The 22,844-nt window shown below is 39.6% G+C and overlaps 1 protein-coding gene across 12 annotated transcripts in view; it reads right to left on the reverse strand.

The window, feature by feature from the left end:
- Nucleotides 1-3,612, reverse strand: part of LOC127542973 (uncharacterized) — a 294,969-nt gene extending 291,357 nt beyond the window's left edge. For 3 of the 12 annotated variants that reach the window (XR_007948950.1, XR_007948948.1, XR_007948946.1), the window contains exons 1-2: nucleotides 1,613-3,437; nucleotides 444-548 (exon numbers count right to left, since the gene is read on the reverse strand). The gene's annotated coding sequence lies outside the window, so the exon portion shown is untranslated. Of the gene's footprint in view, nucleotides 1-443; nucleotides 549-1,430; nucleotides 1,489-1,608 lie in introns of those variants that run through there. The other 9 variants (XR_007948954.1, XR_007948959.1, XR_007948966.1 and 6 more) reach the window with 9 other exon arrangements.
- Nucleotides 3,613-22,844: the final 19,232 nt, after the last annotated feature.

The raw sequence follows: 22,844 nt of genomic DNA on the forward strand, positions 1-22,844 counted from the left end.
AGGCACACAGAAAATAATATGAACTTCTTGAAATTGAAACACCGATCAATGCAAAAGATCATGTGTGAAATGTATATAAGCAAATAAAATAAAGAAGCTTAGTGTATAAGAAATCCAAAGAGACCAGGGAGGAGGGCAGGGAAGGACACACTATTTCACTTTTAATAACGGGCTAAGGAAACATAAGTTTCCCAGAAATTTGATAGCTCATGGACACCTCACACCAACGATCACATTAAATTACAAATGTATCTATGAATTAGATGTAAAAAGGGAATCTATAGCAAATTAGAGGAGTAAAGAGGAAATTACTTTTTGCATCTATGGACAGGGAAAGAGATCACGACAGAACAAGGAACAGAGAAAATAAAAGAAGATTAATTCTGCTTCTGTAAAATTGCCCTAAATCCTAAGGCAGTTAAAATCTGAAGCAAAACACTTACTTGAGGAAAAAAGACCTTGGTAGCAAAAATCTCTATGGGTGGTTGCATATATGCAAGATATAGAAGAAACTGATTCCCATTTCCAAGGTAAAGAATCATTCTTCCCTAGAACAAAAGATAAGGACAGAAAATTTTCAGAGGAAAAAATCCAAGCTCTCAAACTCCAAATCCTTCATTAGAAGAGAAGCCAGGCATTAAAACAATTCTCTCTCTCTCTCTCTCTCTCTCTCTCTCTCTCTCTCTCTCTCTCTCTCTCTCTCTCTCTCTCTCTCTCTCTCTCTCTCTCTCTCTTTTTCAGCCTGTATATCATTTAAATTCAAAGGCTAAGGAACCCATCCCATTCTTTGTTCCACAGCAAGGTACATGGAAACATCCTTTTCATCATAAGCTAGTTGTAACCAGAATGAAAAAAAAATGTCATTTAATTAAAAAAAAAACACCATACAAAAGAGAATATGGAGAAGGGGAGGGGAAGAGATCTTCACATTCTTATCAAAATGAATGCTGTATAATATTTGTATGTAAAATGAAGAAAGAAAGACTTTTTAGGAAAAAAATAAAGGTAAATTATTTTGCCACTCTTTTTTCTAGATAAATCCATATTTTAGCTTGGGTTTTAGTACATTAAGATATACTTGCATTAGCAAACATTTCCATTCCCTTTGATCTCCAAGGTAAGATAGTAGCAAAAATATTGAGTGAAAAGAACCCGAATTGCTAGGCTGTCGGAGTCCTCAACCTCCAGAGCAAGCCAGGGACTGTAGGAATGTAGGGGGAAAAAAGGTGGAAACATCCATCCGAGATGAGGAGAGAGGGAGCTTCCTCGCTCCCCAGTCCACCCCATGAACCCGCAGTCTTCCAGACTGAGCCCTGAGCCGGCACGAAGCACCAGGCAGGTGCAGGCACTCCCACGCACACTCCCCCCCACCCCCACCCACTCCTCCACACGGACAAAGACACAGGCACGCCCAGGATGATCTTAGCTACCTCCACATCACACACATAGACAGACAAAGGTGTCGATGCTCCCAGGGCCTTGTCGCCACCCTTACCCACATCCTCCTGGGCAGGAAGGAAAGCCAGTTGGGGAGGAAGGGGCTTCATGGAAAGGCTGCAATGAGACAAGAAGAAAGGGAGGGGCTGAGGCAGGAGCAGGGAGGGACACCTACCTCACTCACTGAGGCTTAGGCTCCTCAGGACCCTCAGGATGGGTCCGTCCGGAAGATGAGGGTAAGATGGGGGTAACGGAGGGGATCGCTGTGAAGGCGGAAAGGTAGGGAACTGGATGAGGGGCGCACAGACCTCCATCCGCTCCACTCCCAGCACATCCTCGTCTCCAGACAAAAGAGACTTACAGAAATGGAGATTGGGAAGGGACGGTCCTGTGACGTCACCTGGGGGGGCTGGTCTCCTCCCAGAGCGTAGGGGGAAGGGACTAGAAAGAGGAGGAAAGGGTGGGGGGAAGCTCTGGGACATTAGCCCCAGAGCAGTTGTGAGCCCTGCTCTCGGCCCTCGTCACCCAGCCCGGCTAGGGGAGGGGACCGCAGTTCATCTTCCACCCGGAGGGGGGCCTGGCGCTGACCAGGGTCCTCAGTTTCCGAGGCCAGGCTGCGGGGGCTAGGAGCAGGGGACAGCAGCTGAGCTCTGCTTGCGGTGGTTGAGGGGCGGCTCTTTTACAGAAACTGGGAGGGGGAGAACACATTGCAGAAGAGAGAGGTCAAGGAAGGAGGCTCCTGGACTCCACGGAAAGGAAGAGCACAATAGCTCAGCAGCATCTGCAAAGCCCCAGCCCTTGAACAGGACTTGGATTCCTGACAGCCCCCAGAGCAGAAGCGGAACGGGGTGGTCTGGGGGGAGGGCGGCTCTCAGCCTCTTTTGTCCAGGCCTGAGAAGACAGATCAGAATGCAGGGGAAGGGACAAAGGGCCACCCAGGCACGCATGCGCATCTTGCTCCCCCCCCCACCCCCCCCAATTTATGTGTGCATACTCTGCACTGTATTCTATGTAACAGAAACCTTCCAGAGCCTGGACAAGAGGGAACCACACCCGCCTTTCTGGCTCAGTCTCCTCTACCAAGTGACTTCATAAATTTCTTTCTAAAACTTATCAGTGAAAATCTGATCCAGAATCCAATCAGTCAATAAAATTCTGGGACTATGTGTCAAGCACTGAGCTAAGGAAATGCTGGAAATCTAAAGAAAGGCAAAAGGCCGTCTCTGTGCTGAAGGAGCTAAATTCTGGGGAAAAGAAGATGCAAACAACTCTGGAGAATCATTCTATGTACAGGATGCAGTGGAAGTAATAAGCAGGGGTTAGGGGCTAGAATTAGGGGGCTCAAGGAAGACTTACTGTAGAAAATGGATTCTTATCTGGGGTGTGAAGGATGCCAAGAAAGCCAAGAGGGGATGATGAAAGTGAGGATATTGAAGGTGGAAAGTACAACCAGGAAAAATGCTCCAACTCAAGGGAAATTGTGCCTTTCCCTTTGTGGATTCCTGTATCTCCTGAAAGATCAAATGATCAGCCGTGCATTTCAAGAAGTCATTAGCTCCATGGCACAGTACAGGAAGCACAAAGCCAAGCTCTCTCACAATTCCCCTTTAAATTCACAGCTCATATCAAATTCTTAAGTGGTGACACAATAAAAGATCAAGGATATTTTTTCTGGCCCAAGACCCTTTCCAAGGTTGGAAGAAGAGATCTGTAACCCAGGGGCTGAGGTTGCCCTGCAGCCCATGTGGATGAAATGCCATCCATGGGACAAAGTGGTGACAGCAGAAGCCACAGACCCTTCTGTAGCTCAGAAGCCAGAGACAGTAAGGGGACCTGGTCATTTGTCACAAGGAGATTGGAAGTGACCCCTGTACTAGCCCTGGATGAAAGACTAGAAGCTGTTTGGTACTTTTTGGCTCCTACAGAATACTGGGTCCCAGTTCTAGGGAGAGAAAGGGTACTTGGGGGCAAGAAGGTGTAAGGATCTGGAGGAACTGTATCCTTTTTTATTCACAAAGATCAAGGGCCCTGAGGACCAGAATTGCTTCTGGTTGTGATCGAATACAGCTTCTAGGAGAAATGTGGCAGTAGCTCTGAGGCCACGAGCCCTTGGGGTTGCTATGGAACTATGCTGGCTGCCAGATAACAATCTGTAGTCAAGTAAAACAAGGTTTCTGAAAAAAATGGTGAGGTGCATTCCAGATTGCTCTTCAGTTCTCACCTCTAAACTATTGAATTCAACATTGAGGTGCATACCAGACCAAGTCATAAAACTCAATATTGAGATGCATAATAAAATTAGTTCATCAGTGATATCAAACTCCAACTCTCTCTGTCTATTCTTATAAATTTATCCTCTTGCTCCTGGTTCTTGGATAAAATCTTTTTGGAATTTAGTCTGCTTCAATTGCAATTACAATAAACTTTGCTCCTTGGCGTGCAGATGGTTTCAAGCCTTCAAATGCTTTTGAAGCCCCTCCCTACCCTGGTCGGCCACCCCAAATTTTTAGGGTCTCTTTTTGAACCTCAACAGTTGTAAGGTAGCAGGGACCCAATGTAGCTGTATTTATTGCAGTCTCAAGAGATCAGAGCTTCTTCCTGATTAAGAGCCATAGCCCAGAGCAGTCAAGCACGGACCACCCGTCAGCCCAAATCACATTACCCTGCAACCACTGAAATACAGAATTTGTTCTGAAAATAGCAGCGTGAGAAAAGCTGATGGATCAGAGACTGCATTTCTCAAAGTACTCCCACTATAGAAACAGAAAACTCTAACATAAACATACACTCAAATGAATAAGTTGGGAAAATTAGCAATAAAAATGAGTGTGAACAGCTAAAGCGGTGACATGTAACTTCAAGGTACAAACCAGTATTAAGAAAAGTCTCAGACAAAACAAAAGCAACAACAGACCTACTTCAAAGAGATAAGCAAGGAAAATACATTTTTGCTTTAAAATATCATAAGAAAATAATGTAGTGACAATACTAAATACATATGGAAATCACAGAGCTTTCAACTTCTTAAAGGAAAAGCTAATTACAGAAATAAATATTCAAATTACACTAATGGGTGATTCCCACTTTTCCCTTTCAGAATTAGGCAAATCTACATTTTAAAAAAGAAATTAAAAAATGAGAAAAGGGTGAATTCATAACCAATGAATATGAAATTAAAGTAATTATTAGGAAGCATTTTGCATAATCACATGTCAGATAACCTACATATCTATGTAAAATGGATGATTTTTTTAAAAATAAAAACTGCACATTTTCATAGAAGAGGAAATAGAATACTGAAATAACCCCATCTTGAAAAATAAAACTGAATAAGGAATAAGTTGATTTTATATTTGAATTCTACTAAATATATAAGGAACAATTCATTCCAATACTACATAAAATGTCTGTAAAATGAGGGAAAGAAGGTGTCTTCCCAAAGTCCTTTTATTACAAAAAGAGTTTTGATATCTAAACAAGGAGAACAAAAATAAATTGTCTTCATGAATAGCTATGAAACATTTGAAATCAAATCATAGGAAGAGAACATATACTATGACTAGTGGGATTTATACTAAGAAGAATGCAGGGCTGTTTCAATGTTAGGAAAACCTATTTCAATGTTAGGAAAACCAGTCCAAATGACAAAACCAACAAAAATCTTGAGCTATTATTGACAGATACATAAAAAAGCTTTTGACAAAATACAATACCCATTCTTATTTGAAAACACTAGAAAGCATAAGACCCAATAGAAAGTTATTAAGATGACAAGTAATACCTTTTCAGAATAAAGAACAAGCATTATTTTTGAGAAGAATAAACCTGAAACCTAAACCTAAGTTAGATCCGGAGTGAATCAAGGCTGTCCCTTAACACTGCAATTATTCAGTATTACTACTATATTATGACAAATATTACTACTAGCTGTAGAAAGAGGACAAGAGAAGATGGCGGAGAGAAGGCACACAGCTGCGTAAGCTCCATGTTTTCTCTCACTATCCATTTCATTACAAGCCTCTGAATTAATGCTTGACTGAAAAAAAACCCACAAATAGTTACCAAGAGAAGCCATCCTTGAGATTTGCCAGGAAAGGTCTGTTTTTGCTCGAGGGCTGGAACAGTTTTAGATGGGGCGCAGGCTGATGGCAGGCAGCTCACAGCCGAGCAGACCAGAGGGGGGTGGGGTGTGATCTCAGCCGTCTCTGCGGGGAGAGCTTTGCTACAGGATTGGATACTTTGCCCTGGCAGCAAGTCAGTAGCCCAGCAGAGAAGCTAAAAACACCGGGGCTGAAGAATACAACCCCAAACAGCTGGAGTTTCTCGGGACCTGGCCACCCCTCCCCCCCAGTGTCTCAGCACGCTCTCAGAGTCTCAGAGCGCAGGCGCAGCACAGCCATTGCTGTCCTGTTAGGGCCTCGCTGCTGCCCTGCCCTGCAGTCTGTAGAGGAAGCTCGGGAACACCACCCAGCCTAAAAAAGAAAGCAGATTCCTATGGAGTTTTTTCTTTTTTTCTTTGCTAGTTTGTCTTTGATTCTTCTCTGATAAAATGAGCACAAAATTTAAGTGGATCTTAACCCTTGACAGCTTCTATATGGATAGAGAGCAGACTCTAAACCCTGAGGAGACTAAAAACAGACCGTGTCCAGGTGATTCCCCAAAGGAGGAGATCATCTGTTTCTCAGCACAGATGAATCTCATAGAAAAAATTAAAAAGGCTCTCGCAAGAGAGCTAGAAGAAAAATGGGAAAAAGGAGAGGGAGGCTTGGCAAGAGAGTCCAGAGAAGTCATCCCGCTCATTTAAAGACAGAGTGGATAAAGAAATCAAATCCTTGAAAAAATAGGATTAGTGAACTGGAAACAGAAAATAGCTCTCTAAAAAATAAAATTGGCGAGATGGAAAAAAATTCCATAGAACAAAACAACCCACTTAAAAACTCAATTGGACAATCAGAAAAAGATATTTAAAAAAGTGAGTGAAGAAAATACTTCACTGAAAATCAGAATCGAACAAATGGAATTGAATGACTTGAGGAGACAACAAGAATCAGTCAACCAAAACCAAAAAAATCAAACAATGGAGAAAAATGTGAAATACCTTCTTGGGAAAACAACGGACCTGGAAAATAGATCCAGGTGAGACAATCTGAGAATTATTGGACTCCCAGAAAAATATGATGAAAAAAAAGAGCCTGGACACTATTTTCCAGCAAATTATCAAAGAGAACTGCCCAGAAGTCATAGAAACAGAGGGTAAAATAGACATTGAAAGAATTCATCGATCACCTACTGAAAGGGATCCTAAAATCAAAATACCAAGAAATATAGTGGCCAAATGCCAGAACCCTCAGACGAAGGAAAAAATACTGCAAGTGGCTAGAAAAACCCAATTCAAATATAGAGGAGCCACAATAAGGATCACCCAGGATCTAGCAGCATCCACATTAAACGATCGAAGGGCCTGGAATATGATATTCCGAAAGGCTAAGGAACTCGGTCTGCAACCAAAAATAACTTACCCAGCCAGAATGAGCATCTTTTTCCAGGGAAGAAGATGGACATTCAACGAAATAAGCGAATTTCACCTATTTTTGATGAAAAAACCAGAACTTAACAAAAAGTTTGATCCACAAATATAGAACTCAAGAGAAACCTAAAAAGGTAAAAAGAAATCTTGGGAACTATATTTCTTCTATAAAGATGTATAAAGAATACATGTATACCTTGTTCTAGAAATTAGAGGTGGAAAGGACATTGTACCAGAAAAAGGGTAAAGTGGGGGTGCTACATCTCATGAAGAGGCAAAGGAAACCTATTATATCTGAGAGAAAGAATGAAGGGGGATAAATATAGTGGGTATCTTTCTGCCATCAGAATTGGCTTTAAGAGAAAAATTTTAGACATATTCGATTTATGGTGAAACTTCTCCCACCTCATTGAAAAGCAAGAAGGGAAAAGTGAAAAGGGAAGCAATAAGGTGGGGAGGGATACTAAAAAGGGAGGGCTGTGAGAAGCAAGTGGTGCTCACAAGTTTAATACTGGGGACGGGGGGACGGGGGAAAGAAGGGAGAAAAGCATAAACAGAGGTTAACAAGATGGCAAATAATACAGAATTGGTAATTTTAACCATAAATGTGAACGGGGTGAACTCCCTCATAAAGAGGAAGTGGTTAGCAGAATGGATCAAAAGCCAGAATCCTGCAATATGTTGTTTACAGGAAACACACCTGAAGCAGGGAGATACATGCAGGTTAAAGGTAAAAGGTTGGAGCAGAATCTACTATGCTTCAGGTGAAGTCAAAAAAGCAGGGGTAGCCATCCTGATCTCAGATCAAGCAAAAGCAAAAATTGATCTAATTAAAAGAGATAAGGAAGGGCGCTTTATCTTGCTAAAGGGTAGCATAGATGATGAAGCAATATCAATATTAAACATATATGCACCAAGTGGTGTAGCATCTACATTCTTAAAAGACAAATTAAGAGAGCTGCAAGAAGAAATAGACAGCAAAACTATAATAGTGGGAGATCTCAACCTTGCACTTTCAGAATTAGATAAATCAAACCACAAAATAAATGAGAAAGGAGTCAAAGAGGTAAATAGAATACTTGAAAAGTTAGGTATGATAGATCTCTGGAGAAAACTAAATGGAGACAGAAAGGAGTATGCTTTCTTCTCAGCATATTAGAGAACCTATACAAAAATTGACCACATATTAGGACATAAAAACCTCAAACTCAAATGCAGTAAGGCAGAAATAGTAAATGCATCCTTTTCAGACCACAATGCAATGAAAATTATATTCAACAAAAAACCAGGGGAAAGTAGACCAAAAAATAATTGGAAACTAAATAATCTCATACTAAAGAATGACTGGGTGAAACAGCATAGTCATAATTAATAACTTCACCCAAGAAAACAACAATAATGAGACATCATATCAAAATGTGTGGGATGCAGCCAAAGCGGTAATAAGGGGAAATTTCATATCTCTAGAGGCCTACTTTCATGAAATAGAGAAAGAGAAGGTCAATGAATTGGGCTTGCAACTAAAAATGCTAGAAAAGGAACAAATTAAAAACCCCCAAACACTAAACTTGAAATTCTAAAAATAAAAGGAGAGTTCAATAAAATTGAAAGTAAAAAGAAAAAAAAAACTATTGAATTAATTAATAAAACTAAGAGTTGGTTCTATGAAAAAACCAACAAATAAACAAACCCTTAGTAAATCTGATTTAAAAAAGGAAAGAGGAAAATCAAATTGTTAGTCTTAAAAATGAAAAGGGAGAACTCACCACTAACGAAGAGGAAATTAGAGCAATAATTAGGAGTTACTTTGCCCAACTTTACGCCAATAAATTCGACAACTTAAATTAAATGGAAGAATACCTTCAAAAATATAGCTTGGCCAGATTAACAGAGGAAGAAGTAAATATCCTAAACAGTCCTATCTCAGAAAAAGAAATAGAACAAACTATCAATCAACTCCCTAAGAAAAAAATCCCCAGGGACCAGATGAATTTACATGTGAATTCTACCAAACATTTTAAGAACAATTAACTCCAATTCTATATAAAGTATATGAAAAAATAGGGATTGTAGGAGTCCTACCAAACTCCTTTTACGACACAGACATGGTACTGATACCTAATCCAGGTAGACTGAAAACAGAGAAAGAAAATTATAGACCAATCTCCCTAATGAATATGGATGCTAAAATCTTAAATAAAATATTAGCAAAAAGACTACAGAAAATCATCCCCAGGATAATACACTATGACCAAGTAGGATTTATACCAGGAATGCGGGGCTGGTTCAATATTAGGAAAACTATTAGCATAATTGACTACATCAATAACCAAACTCACAAAAACCATATGAATATCTCAATAGATGCAGAAAAAGCATTTGATAAAATCCAAATCCACTCCTAATAAAAACACTTGAGAGGATAGGAATAAATGGACTTTTCCTTAAAATAGTCAAGAAAATATATTTAAAACCATCAGTATGCATCATATGCAATGGGGAAAAACTGGAACCTTTCCCAGTAAGATCTGGAGTGAAGCAAGGTTGCCCACTACCACCATTGTTATTCAATATTGTATTAGAAACACTAGCCTTGGCAATAAGAGTCAAGAAAGAGATTAAAGGAATTAGAGTAGGCAATGAGGAAACCAAACTATCACTTTTTGCAGATGATATCATGGTATACCTACAGAACCCAGAGATTCTACTATAAAGCTATTAGAAATAATTCATAACTTTAGCAAAGTTGCAGGATATAAAATAAATCCCCATAAAATGTCAGCATTTTTATACATCACCAACAAAATCCAACAGCAAGAAATACAAAGAGAAATTCCATTCAAAATAACTGTCGACAGCATAAAATATTTGGGAATCTATCTACCAAAGGAAAGTCAGGAATTATATGAGCAAAATTACAAAAAAACTTTCCACACAAATCAAATCAGACTTAAATAACTGGAAAAATATTAAGTGCTCTTGGATAGACTGAGCAAATATACTAAAGATGACAATACTCCCTAAACTAATCTATTTATTTAGTGCTATACCAATCAGACTTCCAAGAAAATATTTTAATGATTTAGAAAAAATATCAACAAAATTCAAATGGAACAATAAAAAGTCAAGAATCTCAAGGGAATTAATGAAAAAAAAAATCAAATGAAGGTGGCCTAGCTGTACCTGATCTAAAATTATATTATAAAGCAGCAGTCACCAAAACCATTTGGTATTGGCTAAGAAATAGATTAGTGGATCAGTGGAAAAGGTTAAGTTCACAAGACAGAATAGTCAACTATAGCAATCTAGTGTTTGACAAACCCAAAGCCCCTAACTTCTGGGAAAATAATTCATTATTTGATAAAAACTGCTGGGATAATTGGAAATTAGTATGGCAGAAATTAGGCATGGACCCACACTTAACATCATATACCAAGATAAGATCAAAATGGATCCATGACCTAGGCATAAAGAACGAGATTATAAATAAATTAGAGGAACATAGAATAGTTTATCTCTCAGACTTGTGGAGGAGAAAGAAATTTGTGACCAAAGATGAACTAGAGACCATTACTGATCACAAAATAGAAAATTTTGATTACATAAAATTAAAAAGCCTCTGTACAAACAAAACTAATGCAAACAAGATTAGAAGGGAAGCAACAAACTGGGAAAACATCTTCACAGTTAAAGGTTCTGATAAAGGCCTCATTTCCAAAATATATAGAGAACTGACTCAAATTTATAAGAAATCAAGCCATTCTCCAATTGATAAATGGTCAAAGGATATGAACAGACAATTTTCAGAGGATGAAATTGAAACTATTACCACTCATATGAAAGAGTGTTCCAAATCATTATTGATCAGAGAAATGCAAATTAAGATAACTCTGAGATACCACTGTCAGATTGGCTAAGATGACAGGAAAAAATAATGATGAATGTTGGAGGGGATGCGGGAAAACTGGGACACTAATGCATTGTTGGTGGAGTTGTGAACGAATCCAACCATTCTGGAGAGCAATCTGGAATTATGCCCAAAAAATTATCAAATTGTGCATACCCTTTGATCCAGCAGTGTTTCTATTGGGCTTATATCCCAAAGAAATACTAAAGAAGGGAAAGGGACCTGTATGTGCCAAAATGTTTGTGGCAGCCCTATTTGTAGTGGCTAGAAACTGGAAAATGAATGGATGCCCATCCATTGGAGAATGGTTGGGTAAATTGTGGTATATGAATGTTATGGAATATTATTGTTCTGTAAGAAATGACCAGCAGGATGAATACAGAGAGGACTGGCGAGACTTACATGAACTGATGCTGAGTGAAATGAGCAGAACCAGGAGATCATTATACACTTCGACAACGATATTGTATGAGGACATATTTTGATGGAAGTGGATTTCTTTGACAGAGACCTAACTGAGTTTCAATGGATAAATGACGGACAAAAGCGGCTACACCCAAAGAAAGAACACTGGGAAACGAATGTGAACTATCTGCATTTTTGTTTTTCTTCCGGGTTATTTATACCTTCTGAATCCAATTCTCCCTATGCAACAAGAGAACTGTTCGGTTCTGCAAACATATATTGTATCTAGGATATACTGCAACATATCCAACATATAAAGGACTGCCATCTAGGAGAGGGGGTGGAGGGAGGGAGGGGGAAAAAATTGTAACAGAAACGAGTGCAAAGGATAATGTTGTAAAAAAAAAATACCCTGGCATGGATTCTGTCAATATAAAATAATTATTAAATAAAAATTTAAAAAAAAAATGAATTTCGTCCAGCCGAGTATCCCCTGAGGGAAAAAGTCCTCTGCTGGGAGTAGACCTTAATGGATGGCACCCTCTGCTGAGAATTCTAGGTATTCAGAGAGGTCACAGGCTGTGGTGAAGCTGGGATGCTTCACTACTGGCTGGAAACAGAGAAGTGAAACTATTTGCACATTTTTAAAAGTATCTCCTTGATAATTCTATAGAGCAGAAGTATCAGCCACAAAGGAACTTCCTAAGAAAAAGCACTAGAACCAGGCAACATTACAAGAGTTCTATCAACAAATACAAGATTTAGGTAAGGAGAGGGACAACAAATGACCAAGGTGACTGAAGGGCCTTGGAACCAATTTTATAATCAAAGATTTGGATTGGGAACCAAAGAATCAGAGCCCCTTGTAGAGATGTCCTGTGAGTAAAGGATATTATTGCCAGGTATCTTGGGACCATATCACTGCATGAAGCATCCAGGACCATCCTGTCCACTCAGGTTGTCCCCCTAAGACCCTCTGCTCTACTTAGGATTGAATCCCTCCCCCTTCCCTTATCACTTTCTTTCCTCTCCTTTTACCCCATTAGGTCTAAAAGAGAGTTTGGTTATGCAGTGGCCTTGTTAGACAAGATGATGTTAATGTTTGTTTTCTTGAATACTGGTATCAAAGGAGTGCTGATGTGGCTGGGCTGGGCCCTCCTGCTGGGCTTCTCTGGAAACAAGGACTCTCTGTACCCAATGCCCTATATATGACTCCTTTTCTTGACTTTTTCTTTATTTTTTTATTCTTATATCGGATGGCTCTCTGTATACATTTGGTGATCAGTCATTTTTCAGTTCTGTCAGAACTGACTCCATTTGGGGTTTTGTTGTCAGAAATATTGCAGTGATTTGCCATTTCCTTCTCCAGCTCTTTTGACAGGTATATAAACTGAGGCAAAAAGGATTCAGTGATTTGCCTAAGATCACAAAGTAATAAATATTAGAGTCTGGATTTGAACTCAGTTTTTGCTAACATCTTTGTGCCTCAGTTTTTTTATTTGTAAAAAAGAAACAGTTGAACCAAATGATTACTGAGGTCCCTTTAGCTCTAAATCACAGAATTTAGATATAATAAATCATGTTGCCAGATGATTAATCTTGTCAGTAAATTTTTAGCAATAAATAATCATCACAAATAATAATAAAAATATTTTCAGTATGTGGCCAACACCCCATCCAGTTTCCATTTTTTTCAGGTGAAGCAATGAATGCCAAGTTTAAAGTGACTTGCTTAGAAAAGTAAAAATAATTTCATTCATGTCAATGAGAAATGCTTACTTTGGCCATTATATTCTTATGTGCTAAAATAGTAGTCCTTTGTAAGAACTCACAAAATACATTTTAATAATCTTATTAAAGTTACCTTTAAAAAAAGGAATTGAAGTTCCAATTTTTTTTCTGCCCCCTCCCTTTGTCTCTCTCTGAAATGATAAACAATTTGGCATAGATTATATATATGTGTATATATATATATATATATATATAATATATATATATATATATATTTATATATATATATATATATATATTCCAACAGTACTCATGTGGTACAAGATGAAAGTGACCCAAAAGGAAAGAAACTTGAAAGAAAATAAAGTGAAAAGAGTGCTTCACTCTGTATTCACACTAGATCAGTTCTTTCTCTGGATGTGAATAAGATTTTTCCTCATGATAGGTTTCTGAGTGTTTTAGATCATTGTGTTGCTTAGAAGAAGAGCCTACTTGTTCCTAGTTGATCATCCTATAGTGTGGCTGTTAGCAGATTTTCTTGGCTCTACTTATTTCTCTTAAATCTTTCCAGATTTTTCTGAAATATGTGTGCCCTTCATTATTTATAGTAGAATCATATTCCATCACATTCATATATCCCAAATTGTTCAACCACTCCCCAGTTGATGGACATCTACTTGTTTTCCTATTATTTGCCCCCATAAAAAGTGTTGCTACAAATATTTTTGCATATGTGGCTTGTTTTCCTCTTTTATAATTTCTTTGGGATACAAACCTAGAAGTAACACTGCTGGCCAATCTAATAGGTGTGAAGTGGTACCTCAGAGTTGTTTTAACTTACATTTAATCTCATCAATAATGCTTTAGATCTATTTTTTATGATCATAAATAGCTTTGATTTCTTCACTTTTATATTGTTTGTTTATATCCTTTGATCATTTATACATTGGGAAATGACTTGTATTCTTATAAATTTGACTCATTTCTTTATATAGTTGAGAAATTAGATCATTAGCAAAGATAATTGCTATAAAATTCCTTCCCATCTTTCGTTTTTTTCGTTTTAATCATGGTTGCATTGGTTTGGTTTAGGCAAAATCTTTTTCATTTTATATAATCAAAATGACTCATTTTACATTTCATAATTCTCCCAATCTCTTATTTGGTCCTAAATTTTTCTCTCCTCCATAGATCTTAGAGGTAAATAGTTCCCTGCTCTTCTAATTTGCTTATGGTATTGACCTTTATGTCTAAATCATGTACCCATTTTACCTTCTCTTTTTGTACAGTGTTCTCTTCTTCTCTCCCTAGGTTCTGCCATCTTCTTTTACAATTTTTGTCCAATAATGAGTTCTTGCCTGTTTTTTATCACAGGTTTTATAAAATGATTGAATTTTATGATCAATTACTGTAATGTTCTTCTCTAAAACTATAATGTTTTCTGGGAGCAGGTTTCTTTTCTTTTTTTTTTTAATTTTTATTTAATAATTACTTTATATTGACAGAATCCATGCCAGAGTAATTTTTTTACAACATTATCCCTTGCACTCATTTCTGTTCCGATTTTTCCCCTCCCTCCCTCCACCCCCTCCCCTAGATGGCAAGCAGTCCTATATATGTTGGATATGTTGCAGTATATCCTAGATACAGTATATGTTTGCAGAACCGAACAGTTCTCTTGTTGCACAGGGAGAATTGGATTCAGAAGGTATAAATAACCCGGGAAGAAAAACAAAAATGTAGATAGTTCACATTCGTTTCCCAGTGTTCTTTCTTTGGGTGTAGCTGCTTCTGCCCGTCATTTATCAATTGAAACTCAGGTCTCTTTGTCAAAGAAATCCACTTCCATCAAAATATGTCCTCATACAATATCGTTGTCGAAGTGTATAATGATCTCCTAGTTCTGCTCATTTCACTTAGCATCAGTTCATGTAAGTCTCTCCAAGCCTCTCTGTATTCATCCTGCTGGTCATTTCTTACAGAACAATAATATTCCATAACATTCATATACCACAATTTACCCAGCCATTCTCCAATGGATGGGCATCCATTCAATTTCCAGTTTCTAGCCACTACAAATAGGGCTGCTACAAACATTTTGACACATACAGGTCCCTTTCCCTTCTTTAGTATTTCTTTGGGATATAAGCCCAATAGAAACACTGCTGGGTCAAAGGGTATGCACAATTTGATAACTTTTTGGGCATAATTCCAGATTGCTAGGAGCAGGTTTCTTGGGGAGCTTCTGGGAGCAGCCTTCATTTCAGTTCAGTGTAATCACCCCAAATGCAGCCAGGAGTCCAAATCCTTTATTTTCTCTTTCCAAGTCTTGTCTCTTTTCCTGGGCCTGGTTAGCTTTAATAGAGGCCTATCTCTCTCTTTGGTTCCAAAAGCTTAAGCTGCCTTCTCTGGCTTGTGAATATCCTTGACTGAATCCTGGCTGAGAGTCAGAGCTTCTAGTGGGCTTCTGCTCTAGTGGGCTTGTCCTTTAGTGGGCTTCTCCTTCTGGCCCTGACAGCTCCTTCTTATATGCCCTACACTGAGTACACACCAATCATTATATCACTAGGAAATCATTATTTGTTGTAGGATTAAATCAGTGCTAAACTAGATTTAAACATTGTCTCCTCAATTCCACTTACTTAGCTCCTTGTAAGAATCCTAACAAATTACTACTGTGTTTGTATACATAATCTGTTCAATGGATCCATTACTCTATTTCTTACACAGTACAATATAGTTTTCATTTCATAAATTTTTATTATCCAGCTATATGACAAAATCCCTTGGTCCTCTGATGACCAGAACAAAATTAACTGTTCAGAAGTAATTTGCATCACTGCTGAATGTTCCAGAATCCTGAAAAATATACAGTTCCCAAACACGTGAATACTACCCTTGTCCTCATTTGAAGTATAATTTGGACTGCAAATTATCAGGAAAGGTCTATTAGTGTGAAATTCGAACACAGGTTCGAATTTCAAAGGAAAAAAGAACTCTGGAAATCATCTAGTCTAATACCCTCATTTTAAGGATTTGGAAACTGAAGCCCAGAAGATCTGAAATTACATGACCAAAGTCATACAGTAATGGGATGCAGAAGCTCGGTAATGGGAAAGCCAGTATTTGAACCTCAGTCTTTAAATTAGTTTCAGTCAGTGCCTTGCAGAGAAAGGGCATTTAAATGTGTATCCTTCAGGCTCAAAGTAAGAAGACATAGCCCCTGTCTACAAGGAGCAAAGAGACAGTTTATCTATTGTGTGGAATAGAGAGAGATAAGATGAAGAACTTACAGGAATGTTTAAATTCTTTTTCTGTATTTTATTTTCATTATTTCTGTGTTCCCCCTATGACCTGTATAATATGTGCAGGCTCTATCTACTTGAGCCTTGGCCAGCCAGAAACATATTTACTTAACCTGAGCTGATGACATTTATTGGTTTTTGACATTTATCGATATTTAGTCTATTAGCTGGACCACTGTCTGCTTGATTGAGCCTGAAGGCCTGATTTTCTGTTTCCTAGAAATCAGGAGATTTCGGGGAAACAGAAACCTTCCATTCCAATCTCTCCCAATAGCAACAACCAATTAGATGCCTCCCCTTCTCCTTCTCAATGCTCTCTTATTTGTGATATAATCTCTTGTATAAAAGCTATGTATCTTTATTACTTCTTTAGCCCTCCTACCATGAGCTTTCTCTTTCTTATCTGGTTATGGGAGGGCTCATCCTCCCGATCTTTTCAATAAACAACTTTTCTGCTTTTTTTCTGAATGATCTCTTAGTAGTCATTTTGGGTAAGGGTCTTCTACATCCCTCACACTATGAAGATTTTAAACAAACTCTTTTGTGTCCCAATGAAAATTTTTATCTTATTTACAAGTTTTGTTTCTAGAGATGATCTATGTGATAAACTTTTAATCTCTCTGTAATTTCTAAATTATAAAAATTTTAGTTCAGTCATGTACAATAAAATACATCTAGGCAAAATTTTCATACATGCTTCATTCACTAAGTGAGCTTTTCAATATGTTTCAATGACATTCCTAAGAAATTCATTTAAAGAGAAGATCAAACTTAGCAATATATTGTAAGCAAGATTGTAAGCAAAATAGTCACAGGGAGGGTTGCCATGGCAACTCTGTCTTCTCAACCTTTCATGCTACATGAATTTTCTTCATGTTTTTGACATTGCCTTTAGATATTAAAAAAAAAAAAAAACAGTGGAGCCTTTTGATTATTTAACAGCCCTAAACTCACCATCTCTTCAAGGAAGACGCTCTGCATGCTAGCTATGAATGAATGAATGAAAAAGCCTTTGTTGATAACTCACAATATGCAAAGAACCTTCCTAAACACTATAGTATATATTCCTTTTGGCAATGCTCATTTACACATTCTGAACCCCACAAATTCAATGTTATTGTTCCCAAGGACTGCCTAATTTGGTGGAACTCCCCTGTGTGATTCAAAGGGAATGAAGTAAAATAGGACAAAGAACAGAGCCAGACCGTGTTGTTCTTGAACTTTCCCCAGGGATGCTATACCCTCTAATCTCCATCAATTGTCATTCTTATCCCCCCCCCCCTTTGAACAACCTAACATTATGGTGAAAATTGAAGAGGTGATCAACAAAAACAATTTGACTTAAAATTGAATAAACGAGGAAATTCCTATTTCACATTTTGTTTTGTCACCTCGGTTTTTCCTCAGTGTTTTAAGTCTAGGAACGGTATTCCCAATTCTCCCAACTCTTTCATATGTACACTTGTTATGATTTTCCTTCCCTGTGACTTACAAGAAAAGGCTTGTCCCTGCCTCCCTACAGTCAGGAGAAGGCTTCCTCTGGACAGTGTCAGTCTGTATAGAAGTCTGTGGGTATCTCTCTCAGACCAGCTGTTAGAGGAGGCTTAACCTCCAGCAATCTCTTTTTTTCAGGGTCAGTGTTGTACTACTACTGGGTAGTCATTGGACAGTTAATAACAGCAGGTTTACTTTGAGCTAGCACAGCACAAAATGAAACAGCGATATGGACAGAGCTTCTCTGGACACAGCCCCATTTCATATAAACACACCTGGTTAGCTAGACGGAGGCAGCAGGTGGAGAACACACATACCAGACTTGAAGGAGAGGCTTTGTTTGGGGTGGCGGCCATGATTCAATGGCAAGAATATTGGGATATTTGAGGAGCCACATTAGAGTCCCAGCTCTACTCCTGCTGCAAAGATTCATCGAGAGTCTCCCTGAATGTCTGATTTTTGTGTATTCCAAGGTTAAGTTTTCTTTCACACCATGCTTGGGCTTACCTGACCTAACACTGGTACACTCTTGGCCAAAACTGGTTAGTTCTGTAACTAGCTGAAACCAGCCCTCTTCTTGCATATATTTCCTCCGAGTTTTGTCCTTGTCAGTGGCTGCATTAACACTGTGCCTGGTACTCAGCCTCTGGACTTGGTTGCTTGCCCATTCCCTTGGACTCACCAGCTGCTGAGCCTCTGACATGCGTGCCTCTCTGTCATCCAAGTAGAAGAGCATGGCCATTGATCTCCTCACTTTTTGAAGCAGGCGTGACCTACGAGCCCATCTATGGTCTGATTCCTCAACCTTCCACCACCTTCATCCTAAATTTATTGAGAAACCAGAGTCACCTAACTTCCCCATGATCCAGGCAAGTTTCTGAGAGCACAGACTGCAGACAGTGAAGGTATCAATGGAGAAATTTCCCTTCTCTGGGAATCTCCCACAGCTTTCAGGTATCCATACCTATCCCTGAAGATACCTGATCAATTTACCTTTTTCTCACTTTCCAGGGACTCTTGGCTTGATGCCTGAACCCCCTGCGGGGCTTTAGGTCAGCTAGATGATGCTCTTCCTGCGTAGGAGAAAGCCCAACCTTTTACCTCAACTCTCCCTCTTCATCGGAGGCTGGGGGGGAGGGGGCGGGAAAGTTGCCAGCACCAGTTGCCTCCAGTTTTCTCCAGCCCAGACTAGGTGAGGGGTAGAAATGGGTGCATGTCAGGATGCCCCATGTCCCTCCCAGTCCTTTGCCTGGTCTTGTCTTTTGTGGCCTGAAGAAAGGAGGCTGAGATCTGTTCTTCCCCAGACCACCTCTTTCCTCCTCTGCTCTGGGATTGTCCAGAATCCAAGTCCCTTTCACAGGCTGAAGGTCTGAGGCTGACAGTTATTTGGCTATTCTCTTATGGGGAAGCCCTGGAATCCTGAATTGCAGGCATTCAAACTACCTCTTTATTAGAGATCCATTATGACCCATTAGGAGGAGGGGAGAGCTTCTTCCCAGCTTTGTCTTGGACTGCCAGCTGGGAGCAGACCTAATTTACTGGAGAATACACAATATCCGGGGATACCTGCATATGTACACACAAGACACTGTGTGTACTGTATACACACAGTCAATACTATATAATACACACTGTCAATACTGTATATATTGACAGAGAACAGAGTTAGAAATACAAAGACAGAGAAGGGTAGAGCCAGAGGAAGAGAAACAGAGGTGCCAGCTGTAGAAGAGAAGAAAAGGAGACATAGAGCAGGGAGCTGTTTCTATGAAACATGCATCAGGGAAGGGAACACACATCATCCCAGGCACTCTGGTGATCTCACTAATCTCCTAACCAGGAGAGAAATAACTGAGCCCAAACAAGGGTATGTTATACAGAGTCACACAAGGTGCTCATTATCAGAGGCAGTGTTAGAACCCAGGTCCTCTGACTCCACAGAAGCCAAAGCCCTTTCCAGAATACAATTCTGCCTCCCAGTGCAGCTTTTGTCACTAAACCAAGGTTTCCTTTGGAGAAATCAGAAGTTGGCTTGTAATTAATTCTTCACAAAGAAAGGATAAGGGTCTTTAAGGTCACATGTGAGCAATCAGGCTAAACACAACAACTACAGGACAGCTTTTATGTTTACCTGGTTAAAAATGTAAAGTACAAAGTAGTTGTACTTGATCACAGTTCCTGGCATATGAACACCTGGTGCTTAAGAAATGCTTCTTTGATAGAGTGGGCCCAGAAAAGTCAACACAACTCTTCTTCGCTCTACAGTGGTCCTGTCTATCTCCCCAGAGTGTATCCTTCAGGTTGAGGTTTTCCATCGAGAAAGGAGAAAGGGCTCAGATCAGCAAAATGAGCCCCTCTTTCACTGTTGGGGTCTGTCAGCCACTTGATCGCTGTCCTTAGGTCTCTATGTTGGCTTCATGATGCTTGGGAATGCCTCACTGATGGGATTCTAGCCCCTGAAGTGGATTTAGACAAGGTTCCACCTAAGAACTTAAGGTGCCTTCTTTTGAATGCTGTGTTACCACTTCCAAAATTCTTTGCAGCTCTAGGGTTTTCCTTTATTATTATTTAATATTTTATTTTTCTTCAGTTACATGTAAAACACTTTTTAACATTTGTTTTTATAACTTTGAATTCCCAATTTTCTCCCTTTCTCACTCCTTACCCCCTTGAGAAGGCACATGTGAAGTCATATAAAACATTTCCATACAAGTTATGGTGTAAAAGAAAACACAGAATCCTCCAAAAATAATTCAAGATGAATACAGTGAAAAAGTATTCTTCAATGTGGATTCAGACACAATCAATTCCCTCTTTCTGCATGATACCTTTTGCCATCATAAGCCCTTCAGAGTTGTCTTGGATCATTGCACTGCTGAGAATAACCAAGTCATTCACAGTTGATCATCTCACAGTATTGCTGTTACTTTGTAATTAGTGCATTTTACTTTGCATGAGCTCATGGAAGTCTTTCCATGTTTTTCCTGAGAGCATCCTGCTCATCATCAGTTCTAATAGCACAATAGTATTCGATCATAATCAGATACTACAATTTCTTTGTCAGCTCCCCGACTGTTGGACATCCCTTCAATTTCCAATGCTTTGTCATGAGAAAAAAGCAGATAGAGACATTTCTGTACGTATAGGTCCTTTCCCTATTTGATCTCTTTTTGGATGCAGATCCAGTAATGACATTTTAGGTCAAGGAGTATAAATGGTTTTATAGCATTTTGAAAAAACTACAAATTGCTCTACAGAATGGTAGAATGAGTTTACACTTGTAACAAAAATGCATTAATGTCTCATTTTCTCCGCATTTCATCCAACATTTGTCATTTTATTTTTCTGTCCCATTAGCCAAACTGATAGGTATGAGGTAGAACCTCAGAATTGTATTAATTTGCATTTCTGCAATCAATAGTGACTTCCAACATTTTTCTTTTCTTATGGCTACAAATAGCTTGGATTACTTCATCTGAAAACTGTTCAGATCTTTTGATTATTTATCAATTGGGGAAAAGCTCCTATTTTTATAAATTTGACTCAGTTCTCTATAAGTTTGAGAAATGAATCCTTTTATTAGAGAAACCTGGCTTCAAATTTTTTCACTGTTATGATTGTTAACTCTTTTTTGCTATCCTAAATCTTCCCCTGTTTATTCTATTCTCTCTTTCAGTCTGTTCATCCTCCAATGGGTTTTGCTTCTATCTCATCCCCCTATATTCCCTCCCTTCTCTTATCTCCTACCCCTCCTATTTTCCTGTATGATAAGGTAAATCACTATATGCAATTGAGGGTGTATGTTATTCCCTCTTTGAACCAATGTCAACGAGAGCAAGGTTCATTCACCCCTTTCTCTCTCCCTCTTTCCCTTCAACATAAAAGGTATTTTTGCATCTTTTTTGAGAAATTATATGCACAGTTCCGCCTCTCCCTTCCCCTTTGTCCCTGCATTCCCCAAGCTGTTTAGTGAGAGCTAGTCTGGAGGTGTTTACACATCAAATGGATAAACCTGCATTCTGGAATGGTTTTTTTTTTGTGTGTGATCATTTGTGGTTGTCCAAGGAGGGCCAGTGTTCTACCCCAACTTCTGTTTATTTTTATCACTGTACCTTCACCTAAGATGCCACTTTTTCTTGGGAAATCTGGAGAGCTTAGAATTTTCTGACCTATTCCTCCATCTTCCCAGAACCCTCTTTTTTGAGTCATTATTGAAAAGTATTTGGAGGGTTCTAGAGGAGAACTCCGGCTCCCTGATTTTATTCTCCTAGCTTGGTTCCACCACCAACAGAGAAGAATCCATAGGGAGAGAAGCGCGCTCCATAAAAGACTAATAATTAATAATATGATCACCCCCATTTGGCGGATGAAAACTAAGGTTAGGAGAGTTTGGGTGGCTTGCCTAGGGTCACACGATGAGTAAGGCAGAAGTTCGGTGTGGGCCTGTCCAGTCCACTTGTCATTCCACCATGTCCGTTCGCCGGGAGCAGGGCAGCTGGTGCTGGGGAGGAAAAAAGTGCCAAATCGGAAGGCGATTTTAAAAGAACTTTGGCTCTTTTTAAATTTGGCAGAGGAGCCTGCGTCCCAAAGCAGGGTGTGGCTCCCTCTCGGCCAGGCTCGGGAAGGTTTGCCTCGCCTACGATGTCATCCCCCGGCAGGAATGGCGGGGACAGACACCTGTGCGTGCCAGGGGGCCCGTAGCCCCTCCCCGCTCTTTGTTCTGCTCTTTGTCTCGATCTGCCGGGAGAAACGAGGACGCAGAGAGAGAGGCGCCCCTCACCCAGAATAGCCCACCCTGCCCTGCTCTGCTCTGGGGCTCTCCTAAATCCCTTCAAGGGCTGGCGGTTTTCTGATGCTGCGGCAGCTCTCGTGTTCTTCCCTTCTGTGGAGCCCGGGGCACCCCTCCTGGACCTCCCCTTCCCGTAAGTGTCCTCCCATTCCAGTTTCAGTAAGCGGGCCGCCCCTCAGCTACACCAGACCGAGTTCAGCGGCTGCCCCTCACGCCCGGCCCCGGGAACCTAGGACCCGGGCAGCGCCG

This window comes from Antechinus flavipes, chromosome X (assembly GCF_016432865.1).
Source record: "Antechinus flavipes isolate AdamAnt ecotype Samford, QLD, Australia chromosome X, AdamAnt_v2, whole genome shotgun sequence".
Classification (NCBI taxonomy): Eukaryota; Metazoa; Chordata; class Mammalia; order Dasyuromorphia; family Dasyuridae; genus Antechinus; species Antechinus flavipes.